The sequence below is a fragment of the Oncorhynchus mykiss genome, chromosome 9 (genome assembly GCF_057628025.1).
Source record: "Oncorhynchus mykiss isolate SJ-2025 chromosome 9, ASM5762802v1, whole genome shotgun sequence".
Lineage (NCBI taxonomy): Eukaryota > Metazoa > Chordata > Actinopteri > Salmoniformes > Salmonidae > Oncorhynchus > Oncorhynchus mykiss.
In genome coordinates, this window is record NC_143030.1 from 42,638,710 (window position 1) to 42,649,898 (window position 11,189).

General features: G+C 42.9%; 1 protein-coding gene across 1 annotated transcript in view; it reads right to left on the bottom strand.

The window, feature by feature from the left end:
- Positions 1-11,189, bottom strand: part of LOC110532003 (uncharacterized) — a 37,357-nt gene that overhangs the window by 25,188 nt on the left and 980 nt on the right.

The following is an 11,189-nucleotide window of genomic DNA, read 5'->3' on the forward strand; positions in this document are numbered from 1 at the left end:
AAAAATAACATTCCCAAAGTAAATGGGCTATTTTGTCAGAATATGCATATAATTGACAGCTTAGGATAGAAAACACTCTAAAGTTTCCAAAACTGTAAAAATATTGTCTGTGAGTATAACAGAACTGATATTGCAGGCGAAAGCCTGAGAAAAATCCAATCAGGAAGGGACTCTTATTTAGAAACCTCTGCGTTCCTATGCGTCCCTATTGAGCAGTGAATGGGATATTCACTGGTTTCTGGGCATGGTATAATAGATTCAGGACATAATGTACAGACACGGGTATGGTAGGATGTGAGTACAGTGGAGGTAAGCCCAGGCATTGAGTGACAATGAGGGAGCTTGCATCTCTGGAGACACCAGTTAAGCCAGGTGAGGTCTCCCCATGTGTGGTTTGTGTGACAAAAGAGCTATCTAAGGCATGTTGAGCTGGAGTAGGGGCAGTAATAACTAACCGAAACAGCAGACGTCATGTTGACATTAGAGAGAGGCATGACTATCATTTGTTTTTCAATAGGACAATGACCTAACACAACTCCATGATGTGTAAGGGCTATTTGACCAAGAAGGAGAGTGACGGAGTGCTGCATCAGATGACCTGGCCTCCACAATCTCCCTACCTCAACCCAAATGAAATGGTTTGGGATTATTTGGACCGCAGTGAAGGAAAAGCAGACAAAAAGTGCCCAGCATATGTGAGTACTCCTTCAAGACTCTTGGAAAAGCATTCCAGGTGAAGCTCGTTGAGAGAATGCCAAGATTATGCAAACCTGTCATCAAGGCAAAGGGTCGCTACATTGAAGAATCTAAATTCCAAAATATATTTGGATTTCTTTAACTCCTTTTTGGTTACTACATGATTCCATTTGTGTTATTTCATAGTTGTGATTTCTTTACTATTATTGTACAATGTAGAAAATAATAAAAATAAAGATTAACCCTTGAATGAGTAGGTGTGTCCAAACTTCTGACTGGTACTGTATATATATATATATATATATATATATATATATATATATATATACACAGTTGTAGTCAGAAGTTTACATACACCTTAGCCAAATACATTTAAACAGTTTTTCACAATTCCTGACATTTCATCCTAGTAAACAATCCCTCTCTTAGGTCAGTTATGATCACCACTTTGTTTTAAGAATGTGAAATGTCAGAATAATAGTAGAGAGAATTATATATTTCAGCTTTAATTCTTTCATCACATTCCCAGTGGGTCAGAAGTTTACATACACTCAATTAGTATTTGGTAGTATTTCTTTTAAATTGTTTAACTTTTTATGGCTGCAGGGGCAGTATTGAGTAGCTTGGATGAAAAGGTGCCCATTGTAAACGGCCTGCTCCTCAGTCTGAGTTGCTAATATATACATATTATTAGTAGTATTAGATAGAAAACACTCTAAAGTTTCCAAAACTGTCAAAATATTGTCTGTGAGTATAACAAAACTGATATTGCAGGAGAATCCCTGAGGAAAATCAAGGCAGGAAGTGGCTTCTATTTTGAAAACTCCATGTTCCATAGCCTCGCTACACTCCATTTAAAGGGATATGAACCAGATTCCTTTTCCTATCACTTCCTCAAGGTGTCAACAGTCTCCAGACATAGTTTCAGGCGTTTATTTTGAAAAATGAGCCAGAACGATAACATCGCGTCAAGTGGTCACATGAGTTTTGCTCGCGCAACCGAGTTTGGATAGGTATTGCTTTTCCCTCTCCTACTGTGAAAGACATTTGCAGTTGATATATTATTGATTATATATTTTAAAAACAACCTGAGGATTGATTATAAAAAACGTTTGACATGTTTCTGTGGACATTATGGAAACTATTTGGAATTTTCGTCTGCGTTGTCGTGGCCGCTCTTTCCTGTGGATTTCTCAACATAACGCGCCAAACAAACTGAGGTATTTTGGATATAAAAATAATCTCCCAGTGTAACTGGGAGTCTCGGGAGTGAAAACAGCCGAAGATCATCAAAGGTAAATGATTAATTTGATTGCTTTTTGATTTTCGTGACCAAGCTACCTGATGCTAAATGTACTTAATGTTTTATCGTGCGATGGATAAGCTTACACAAACGTTTGGATTGCTTTCGCTGTAAAGCATAATTTCAAAATGACACGACAGGTGCATTAACAAAAGTCTAAGCTGTGTTTTCCTATATTGCACTTGTGATTTCATGAATTTAAATATGTATAGTAATATTTATTGTATGTAGCGCTATGCTATTCAGCGGTTGTTGATGACACTTGATGACACTTATCCCGATAGTGGGATTGCAGTTAACTTGGGTCAAACGTTCCTTTGCTGTTCTTCTGGGATTGATATGCACTGTTCGCACCAAAGTACATTCATCTCTAGGAGACAGAACGCGTCTCCTTCCTGAGCAGTATGGCTGCTGCGTGGTCCCATGGTGTTTATACTTGCATACTATCATTTGTACAGATGAACGTGGCACCTTCAGGCATTTGGAAATTGCTCCCAAGGATGAACCAGACTTGTGGAGGTCTACATTTTTTTCTGAGGTCTTGGCTGAATTCTTTTGATTTTCCCATGATGTCAAGCAAAGAGGCACTGAGTTTGAAGGTAGGTACATCCACAGGTACACCTCCAATTCACTCAATTTTTCTCACGCCCTTGTCTTTATATTTTGTGTTTTCTTTATTATTTTTGGTCAGGCCAGGGTGTGACATGGGTTTATTTATGTGGTGTGTTTTGTCTTGGGGTTTTCGTAGGTATTGGGATTGTGGTTTAGTGGGGTTCTCTAGCAAAGTCTATGGCTGTCTGGAGTGGTTCTCAATCAGAGGCAGGTGTTTATCGTTGTCTCTGATTGGGAACCATATTTAGGCAGCCATATTCTTTGAGAGTTTCATGGGTGATTGTTCCTGTCTCTGTGTTAGTTTGCACCAGATAGGCTGTATAGGTTTTCACGTTACGTTAGTTGTTTTTGTATTGTTAGTTTTTTTCGTCTTCATTAAAGATGTATCGATTTAACCACGCTGCATTTTGGTCCGACTTTCCTTCACCGCAAGAAAACCCTAACAATAGCTCTGTTTGTTAATCTGAGTGTGGTTACATTTCTCCAGGCCCATCCCTCAGCTTTTAACCGAAACAGAGGCAGGGCGATCGTTTTGTTATTTCGTCTGTGGATTTGCCCTTTAAACAGCCACATATGATCAAGATATCAAAGTAATAACAACAAAAAATAAAAAAGTAGGCCTGTATCAAATGCAGCATATGTTATACATTTTTCAGATGTAAGTAGCACTTTTCAGTAGTGCTCACCCCATGCCATTCCCTGAGCACAGCATTTATTTTTCAGCTTGAATCAATGAGTCCAATCAGTCCTCCATGACAACAAAATCATAAACAGAGTAGGGATGGCTAATAAGTCCTTAGTTTGGGGGTTATGCTCAGGTTAAACAATTAGGCTAATCTATATTTCCATCTTTCCAAGTCCTATTTTTGAAGATCAAGGGGTATATCATTTATTGGAATGACTGCAATTCAGATAGACTTTGCTTTTAATGTAAAGATATCATGTAATCATATTGTATGTAGTAAGAACACATGGGTTAGAAGAAGCCTACTTAACCAACCCATAATGTAAAATGTAACATCCATATATGGCCAGCTATGTAAACTTTAACATGTATTTATCCTGCAATAGATGTCGTTCAATTGGTAACATACATTTTTGTCTTCTAATGTTTCTTAACGTGAAAGTAATCTAAAAGTAACTGAATGTAATCAGCTTATGTTACTGAGTCAGGTAATCAAAGTTACATGACTGATTACAATTATGGACAGGTAACTGATTATATATAGAAAGTAACCTACCCAACCCTACACATGCACCCATGCACACAGACAAACACACGCACTTTCACACACACACAATAACAATAATACACTAGTAGCCCATGTGTTGTAGAGAGTCACATTTGTGAGTCAGAGAAAGACTCTCCAACGGCCTCTCCATGCCTCCTCTCTCAGCTGTGCCTTGCTCCATGCATGACTGTACCCCTGTAAAAATAGACCTCTTAAAGAGCCAGCAACCAGTCAGTCCCAAACAAGAGTCCAGTCAATTCAAGAAGTACACTGACATTCCATTTCCAATTATCTTTCATGAGTTTCAATTAGGAATTGGTGTGTGTGTTTGTTTATGCGTCTGTGCGTGCTCGTGTGTGTGTGTATATGTTTCTAAAAGAGGGAGAGTGAGTTCATTCTCATTCAGATATGTACTCACTCTTCAGCATCCCCCACACGCTCACACACGACACACACATGGTGTTGACGACAAACCTTGGATGAAATGGTTGTAACACAGTTTATATTATCCCTTTAGCTTTCGGAATGAACCCTGGTGGGCTCTTAGGCGATACTGAGCTCTTTAAGCTTCTGACCTTACCATTCAAATTAGGATCGTCATGTAAACTGTCAAAGAGAAGGAGTCAGTAGGCAGTGCCAGGTAGGTACTCAGTTTCCCAATGAGGACGTGTTTGAGTGACAGTAAATGCGACTGAAAGGCACAATGGGAGTCAGACGCCATTCCGGCTTCATCTCAGAGGATTGAGACAGGAGACTACAACTTCAAATGAAAACAAAAGGCCTAACACAACAAATCTACATGTGTGAACTGATACCAGCCCACCCTGCCAAACCTAATGCACGCATGCAAACACACACACACACACACACTCGCACTTACGCACTTATGCACACACTCACACATACACACCCGGATGCACATATGGACATTCAGAAAAACACACAGTAACAAAGAAGTGCCCAACTTTGCCTAGTCCTTTCAAAGGCAAGGGCGAATCCGACACCAAAAACAACATTGAAACGGTTGAAAGTACAATCGATTCATATACGCGTAACAGACTAACAGATGCTGACCATGCATACTCTTACGTTATAATATGATATACAGTATCTCCTAGCTCTGGAATATTACTGTGAGACAGCTATATGTCTGACACCAGATGAACATTCAGTCAACTCTCTATTTCAGACTGGAAGGGGTGAAGTTTAACCGTGGAGACACTGATTTAAGGTCAATGTAGTGTTTTTCTCACTGTGGATCAACTTCTACTTGTAGTATTCCAATCATCTTCAACAGTCAGTCCAGGAGGGAAGGAAATTGTTAGACTACATGTTAGAGTGCAATATTTGGTAATGGAAGTTTAAACTGATTTTGGGGTACCAAGAAACACACCGTGTAATTGAAAGAGGTTTGAGTATGTGAACTGCAGTGGCTGGAGCACTCCCGTGGAAGCAGAAAGGGCTATAATCATGCATGTATGAGCATTGCCTCCTCCACCATAGTGCTATAACTAGATATCACGCAGTGGGCAGAGAAACAGGGATGCTCACCTCCACCGCAAGGGCGCACGCAAGCACGCACGTCTAGGTGTATGCTCTTCAACTCCTTTCAAAGTGAACCCACTATTGAGATCAATCTCAGACTATAGCAACACACAAATCAAGTTCCCATCTATTCTTAAAAAATGCACTGTCTAAAACTGCATTTGTCTAACTGCTTACATGTTTTCAAATGGTATAGCCACAATAATATTTCCTCTGTTACAGGTATGAATGGACCCAACCCAGACAGTCTAGCTTACTCCTTTTATTCATGATTGATTGGAGTCTATTTGTCCGATTATCTGTATTTGTCCTGCACTTTGTACTGGTCTAAAGGGACTGCTCTTGTGAGAAAGGTTGCCAATGCCTTTCTTACAATTAACGGCAATCAATTTGATCCTTGAATACAGAACCTTGCCTTTAACCCCAATGTCCAACTCCACCACCAGATTTACAGTCTGTATCTAACACTCCCCCTGTCCCATATCTGCCCTCTGCATGGGGGTATCTACCCCATCTGTTTGACTGCCTCCTCCCTGTCTGTGCCAACCTAATTTAGATAGGAATATATGTTTTTGCTTATAATTTATGACATTTTTGTAGACTATTTGTTAGTCAACTTGTCTATAATTTGTCACACCCTGATATATTTCACCTGTCTTTGTGTCTCCACTCTTCCAGGTGTCGCACATCTTCCCATTATCCCCTGTGTATTTAAACCTGTGTTCTCTGTTTGTCTGTTGCCAGTTCGTCTTGTCTTCTCAGGTCTTACCAGCGTTCTTTCCCGCCTTCCTGTTTCTCTAGTTCTGAGTCTCTGCCATCCAGTACCTGCCTGACTTTAACCTGATTATGAACCTCTGCCTGGCCTGAACCCGAGCCTGCCTGCCGTCCTGCACCTGCCTGACTCTGACCTGATCATGAACGTCTGCTTGACCTCAACCTGCCCTTTGCCTGCCCCGTGATTCCAATAAATAATCTGAGAACTGTACTATACATCTACCGTGTCTGCATCTGGGTCAAATCCTGGGTCATTAACCTCATGAAACTCTGGGGGCAGTATTTCATTTTTGGATGAAAAACGTTCCCGTTTTAAACAAGATATTTTGTCACGAAAAGATGCTCGACTATGCATATAATTGACAGCTTTGGAAAGAAAACACTCTGACATTTCCAAAACTGCAAAGATATTGTCTGTGAGTGCCACAGAACTCATGCAACAGGCGAAACCAAGATGAAATTTCATACAGGAAGTGAGACAGATTTTTGAGGCGCTGTGTACCAATGTCTCCTTATATGGCTGTGAATGCACAAGGAGAGAGCCTACACTTTCTGTCATTTCCCCAAGGTGTTTGCAGCATTGTGACGTATTTGTAGGCATATCATTGGAAAATTGACCATAAGAGACTACATTTACCGGTGTCCGCTGGGTGTCCTCCGTCGAAACTATTGCGCAATCTCCAGGTGCGCGCATTTTTCCATTTTGACCAGAGGAGAAACCAAACTGCCAGGAGTCACTTATCATTGAATAGATATGTGAAAAACACCTTGAGGATTGTTTCTAAACAACGTTTGCCATGTTTCTGTCGATATTATGGAGTTAATTTTGAAAAAAGTTTGCGTTGTTATGACTGAATTTTCGGGTTTTTTTCTCAGCCAAACGTGAAGAACAAAACGGAGCGATTTGTCCTACACAAATAATATTTTGGGAAAAACTGAACATTTGCTATCTAACTGAGAGTCTCCTCATTGAAAACATCTGAAGTTCTTCAAAGGTAAATTATTTTATTTGAATGCTTTTCTTGTTTTTGTGAAAATGTTGCATGCTGAATGTCAGGCTTAATGGTATGCTAGCTATCAATACCCTTACACAAATGCTTGTTTAGCTATGGTTCAAAAGCACATTTAGAAAATCTGAGATGACAGTGTTGTTAACAAAAGGCTAAGCTTGAGAGCTAATATATTTATTTCATTTCATTTGCGATTTTCATGAATAGTTAACGTTGCGTTATGGTAATGAGCTTGAGGCTATAAATAGGATCCCGGATCCGGGTTTGCTCGTCGCAACAGGTTAACCTGAGAGTGTTGGGTAGTCACAGTGAGAACATGCAGTTCCTGCTCATTGAATCTCCTCATGCACCCGTGGTTTTGGGGTTTTCCTGGCTCCAGAGACACAGTTCCCTGATTGACTGGGCTACAGGTTCAATCCTGGGTTGGCGCACATTTTGCCATGGGTATTACCTGAAGTCGGAGCTGCCTGCCCGGGACATCTTTCTGCAGGCTTGGGAAAAGCCCTGGACCTCTCTCCCGTTCCTGTGGAGTACCAGGACCTCCAGGAGGTTTTCAACAAGGCCAGTGCCACCGCGCTTCCTTCCATCGGTCCTATGACTGCCGCCATCGACCTTCTCCATGGCATTACACCACCCCGGGGGCGGCTTTATTCCCTGTCAGGTCTGGAGACCAAGGCGACGGAGATGTATATTGAGGACTCCCTGGCTGCAGTTGGGTATCCATCCTTCTGCCTCCCATGCTGGCGCAGGGTTCTGCTTTGTGGAGAAGAACAACAAAACCCTGTGTCCGTGTTTTGACTACCGGAGCCTGAATGACATCATGGTTAAAAAACGTTTCCTGCTTCCACTCATTGCCTCGGCTTTCGAGCCTCTCCAGGGGGCTACCATCTTCTCCAAGTTTGATCTCCGGAACACCTATCATATGGTACGGATGCGGGAAGGGGATGAGTGGAAGACTGCCTTTAACATGGCTAGAGGCAACTATGAATACCTGGTGATGCCGTTTGGACTGACCTTCACTCCTGCTGTGTTCCAGGCCCTGGTAAACAATTTTCTCCGGGAACATGTTGAACCGTTTCGTTTTTGTCTACATTGATGACATCCTCGGGTTTTCTCACTCAGCTCAAGAACATGTCCTCCGTGTCAGACAAGTCCTCCAGGGTCTTCTGGAGAACCAGCTATATGTCAAAGCGGAAATATGCTAATTACATCCGTCCACCATCTCCATCCTGCTGCAGACAACATCCAGATGTATCCTTAAAAGGTGAGAGTGGTGGTGGATTGGCCCCTGTCAGCACTCAAATGTCCCAAGGTCCTGTCTAAGTGGTCTACAGCTGCAGACCAGGCGTTCTTGGACCTCAAACACCAATTCATTACCGCCCCCATACTAATCCATCCAGAGCCTTCCCGGATGTCAGAGTGGGGGCTGTCCTGTCCCAGTGTTCGGCCCAAGACCAAAAGCTGCATCCTTGCGCATTCCTCTCCTATCGTCTCGACCCCATGGAAAGGAATTACAACATCCGGTTAGCCAGAGGGGCCCTGGGTGTCCGGATGTTTGTCCCGGACTCTGCCTGTTCCTCGGTTCTGGAATGGGCTCATTCCTCTCAACGGGCCTGCCATCCTGGCTCCTGTTAGACCCTGGCCTTTGTACGACAACATTTTTGGTGGCCAAACTTGGTTCCTGATGTCTCCGCATTCGTGCACCATGTGTGCCCAAAATAAGACTCCTCGGCAAGCTCTGGCTCACTTCCTTCAACCCCTTCACGTCCCTCACCATCCGTGGTCACACATATCCCTGGACTTCGTCACTGGTTTCCCCTCTTTTTATGGCAACACGGTTATCCTTACTGTGGTGGACTGGTTTTCCAAAGCCTCCCACTTCATCCCTTTGCCCAAGCTACCCTCAGCAAAGGAGTCGTCCCAGCTGATAGTGCAGCACGTCTACCGGATCCATGGACTTCAGGTGGACATGGTCTCTGATGGGGGTCTCAGTTCTCGTCCCAGTTCTGGAAGGCATTCTTCACGCTCATTGGGTCATTGTCCTCTGGGTTCCACCGCCAGTCTAACGGCCAGCCTGAGCGAGCCAATCAGGACATGGAGACGACTCTTTGCTGCCTGGTCTCCGCCAATCCCACCACCTTGAGCCAGAATCCCATGTGGGTAGAATATGCCCGCAACACCCTTCCTTGCTCAGCCATTGGTCTCGCTCCCTAGGATATCAGCCCCCGCTCTCCCCGGAGCAGGACGAAGAGGTCAGCATACCCTCGGCCCAGATGTTCATCTGCCACTGTCACCATACCTGGAAGAGAGCTCGGTCGGCTCTTCTCAAGACCACCTCTAGGTATCGACAACAGGCGGACCACCACCAGACACCGGCTCCCGTTATTGTCTCGGGCAGAGGGTATGGCAATCCAATCCTGACCTGCCCCTCCGGGTAGAGTCTTGCAAACTGTCCCCCTGTTTTATCAGCTCTTTCCCCATCTCCAAGATCCTTAGCCCCTCTGACGTCTTCTTTTGCGCCGTACCCTCCATATACACAACCATTCAAAAGTTTGGGGTCACTTAGAAATGTCCTTGTTTTTTAAAGAAAAGCTACTTTTTTGTTCATTAAAATAACTTAACATTGATCAGGAATACAGTGTAGACATTGTTAATGTTGTAAATGACTATTGTAGCTGGATTTTTAATGGAATATTTACATTGGCGTACAGGGGTCCATTATCAGCAACCATCACTCTTGTGTTCCAATGGCACGTCGTGTTAGCTAATCCAAGTTTATCATTTTAAAAAGCTAATTGATCATTAGAAAACCCTTGTGCAATTATGTTAGCACAGCTGAAAACTGTTGTAAAATATAAATGATTGGAACCAAGACTTAAAAATAACTGATATTGTCGCAAGATGGAGGGAATGTTGGAACGTAAGTGTAAAACTAACAATGACTCAATAATCGATGCTTTCTGGGAATGTTATGAAGTCCAAAAGTTATGGATGGAGTTAGAAAGTTGGCTGTCAGAAGTATTACATTTCTGCCTGTCTGCATATTTCAAGACATGGCATATGAGGGCGCAGTGAGATACCCAATGGGGTGGACAATATTAAGAATAAGAAAAAATGGAAATCAACCAATCATCTGTTGTTAACACAATGGAAAGGTCAAACACTGTATTATCTAAATGTTGAACGTTCATGTGAGAGGTTATAGATCTACAGTCAGTGTTCATATTTCAGTTAGGCCTACTGTTCCATTTAACCCATCTGAACAGCACAGTTCCCTTTTTTTTGAAGTCCCCGTCTTGTGACTGTCAAATTTGTCTAGCGCCTCACAATCATCACACATAAGATCTTTCCCAAAAATAAGGCTACTGTTCTGGCCCTCCCTTCTTTTATTTTCAACTCTCCATTCCACAGCTTTTCTCTTACTCAATTAAACTACGACATTGTCCTTTTTGCCAAACTTTTTCTGCCTTAAGTTCCCAAAAGCATTTGCCATTTGGTAATTGCTGTGTATTTGGCACACGAACAGTTAAGCCCTAAAGCCTAACGCCAGATAGAAATTATGAAAAACAAATATCAATGTAGCCTATAAGAATGCATACATTTAAGAATTCTTAATGCAGTGCTTTCTCTTTATTCAATCACCCACCCACCCTAAACCCGCCCGCCCGCCACGCAGATATAACCACGGGGACTGTGGGTTATGAGTCAAGCCACACATCACTGTTCCCCATATCTTCCCCCATATCTGTCATTCATGTTTGCCCCTCTCACTGTCTGCCCCCCCCCCCCCCCCACCCCTCCCGCCCACCGTCATATGTGCCCACTCTGTGACTGTGGCCCCTGGCTATCTCTGGACTGGGTCTATTTCAGCCCACTGCTCTAATTCTGAGCCCAGATCTGCAGGCAGGCTGAATGGTGAACCTGCTGGAACCTACACCTCTCTATCCCTTACACACACACACACACACACACACACACACACACACACACACACACACACACACACACACACACACA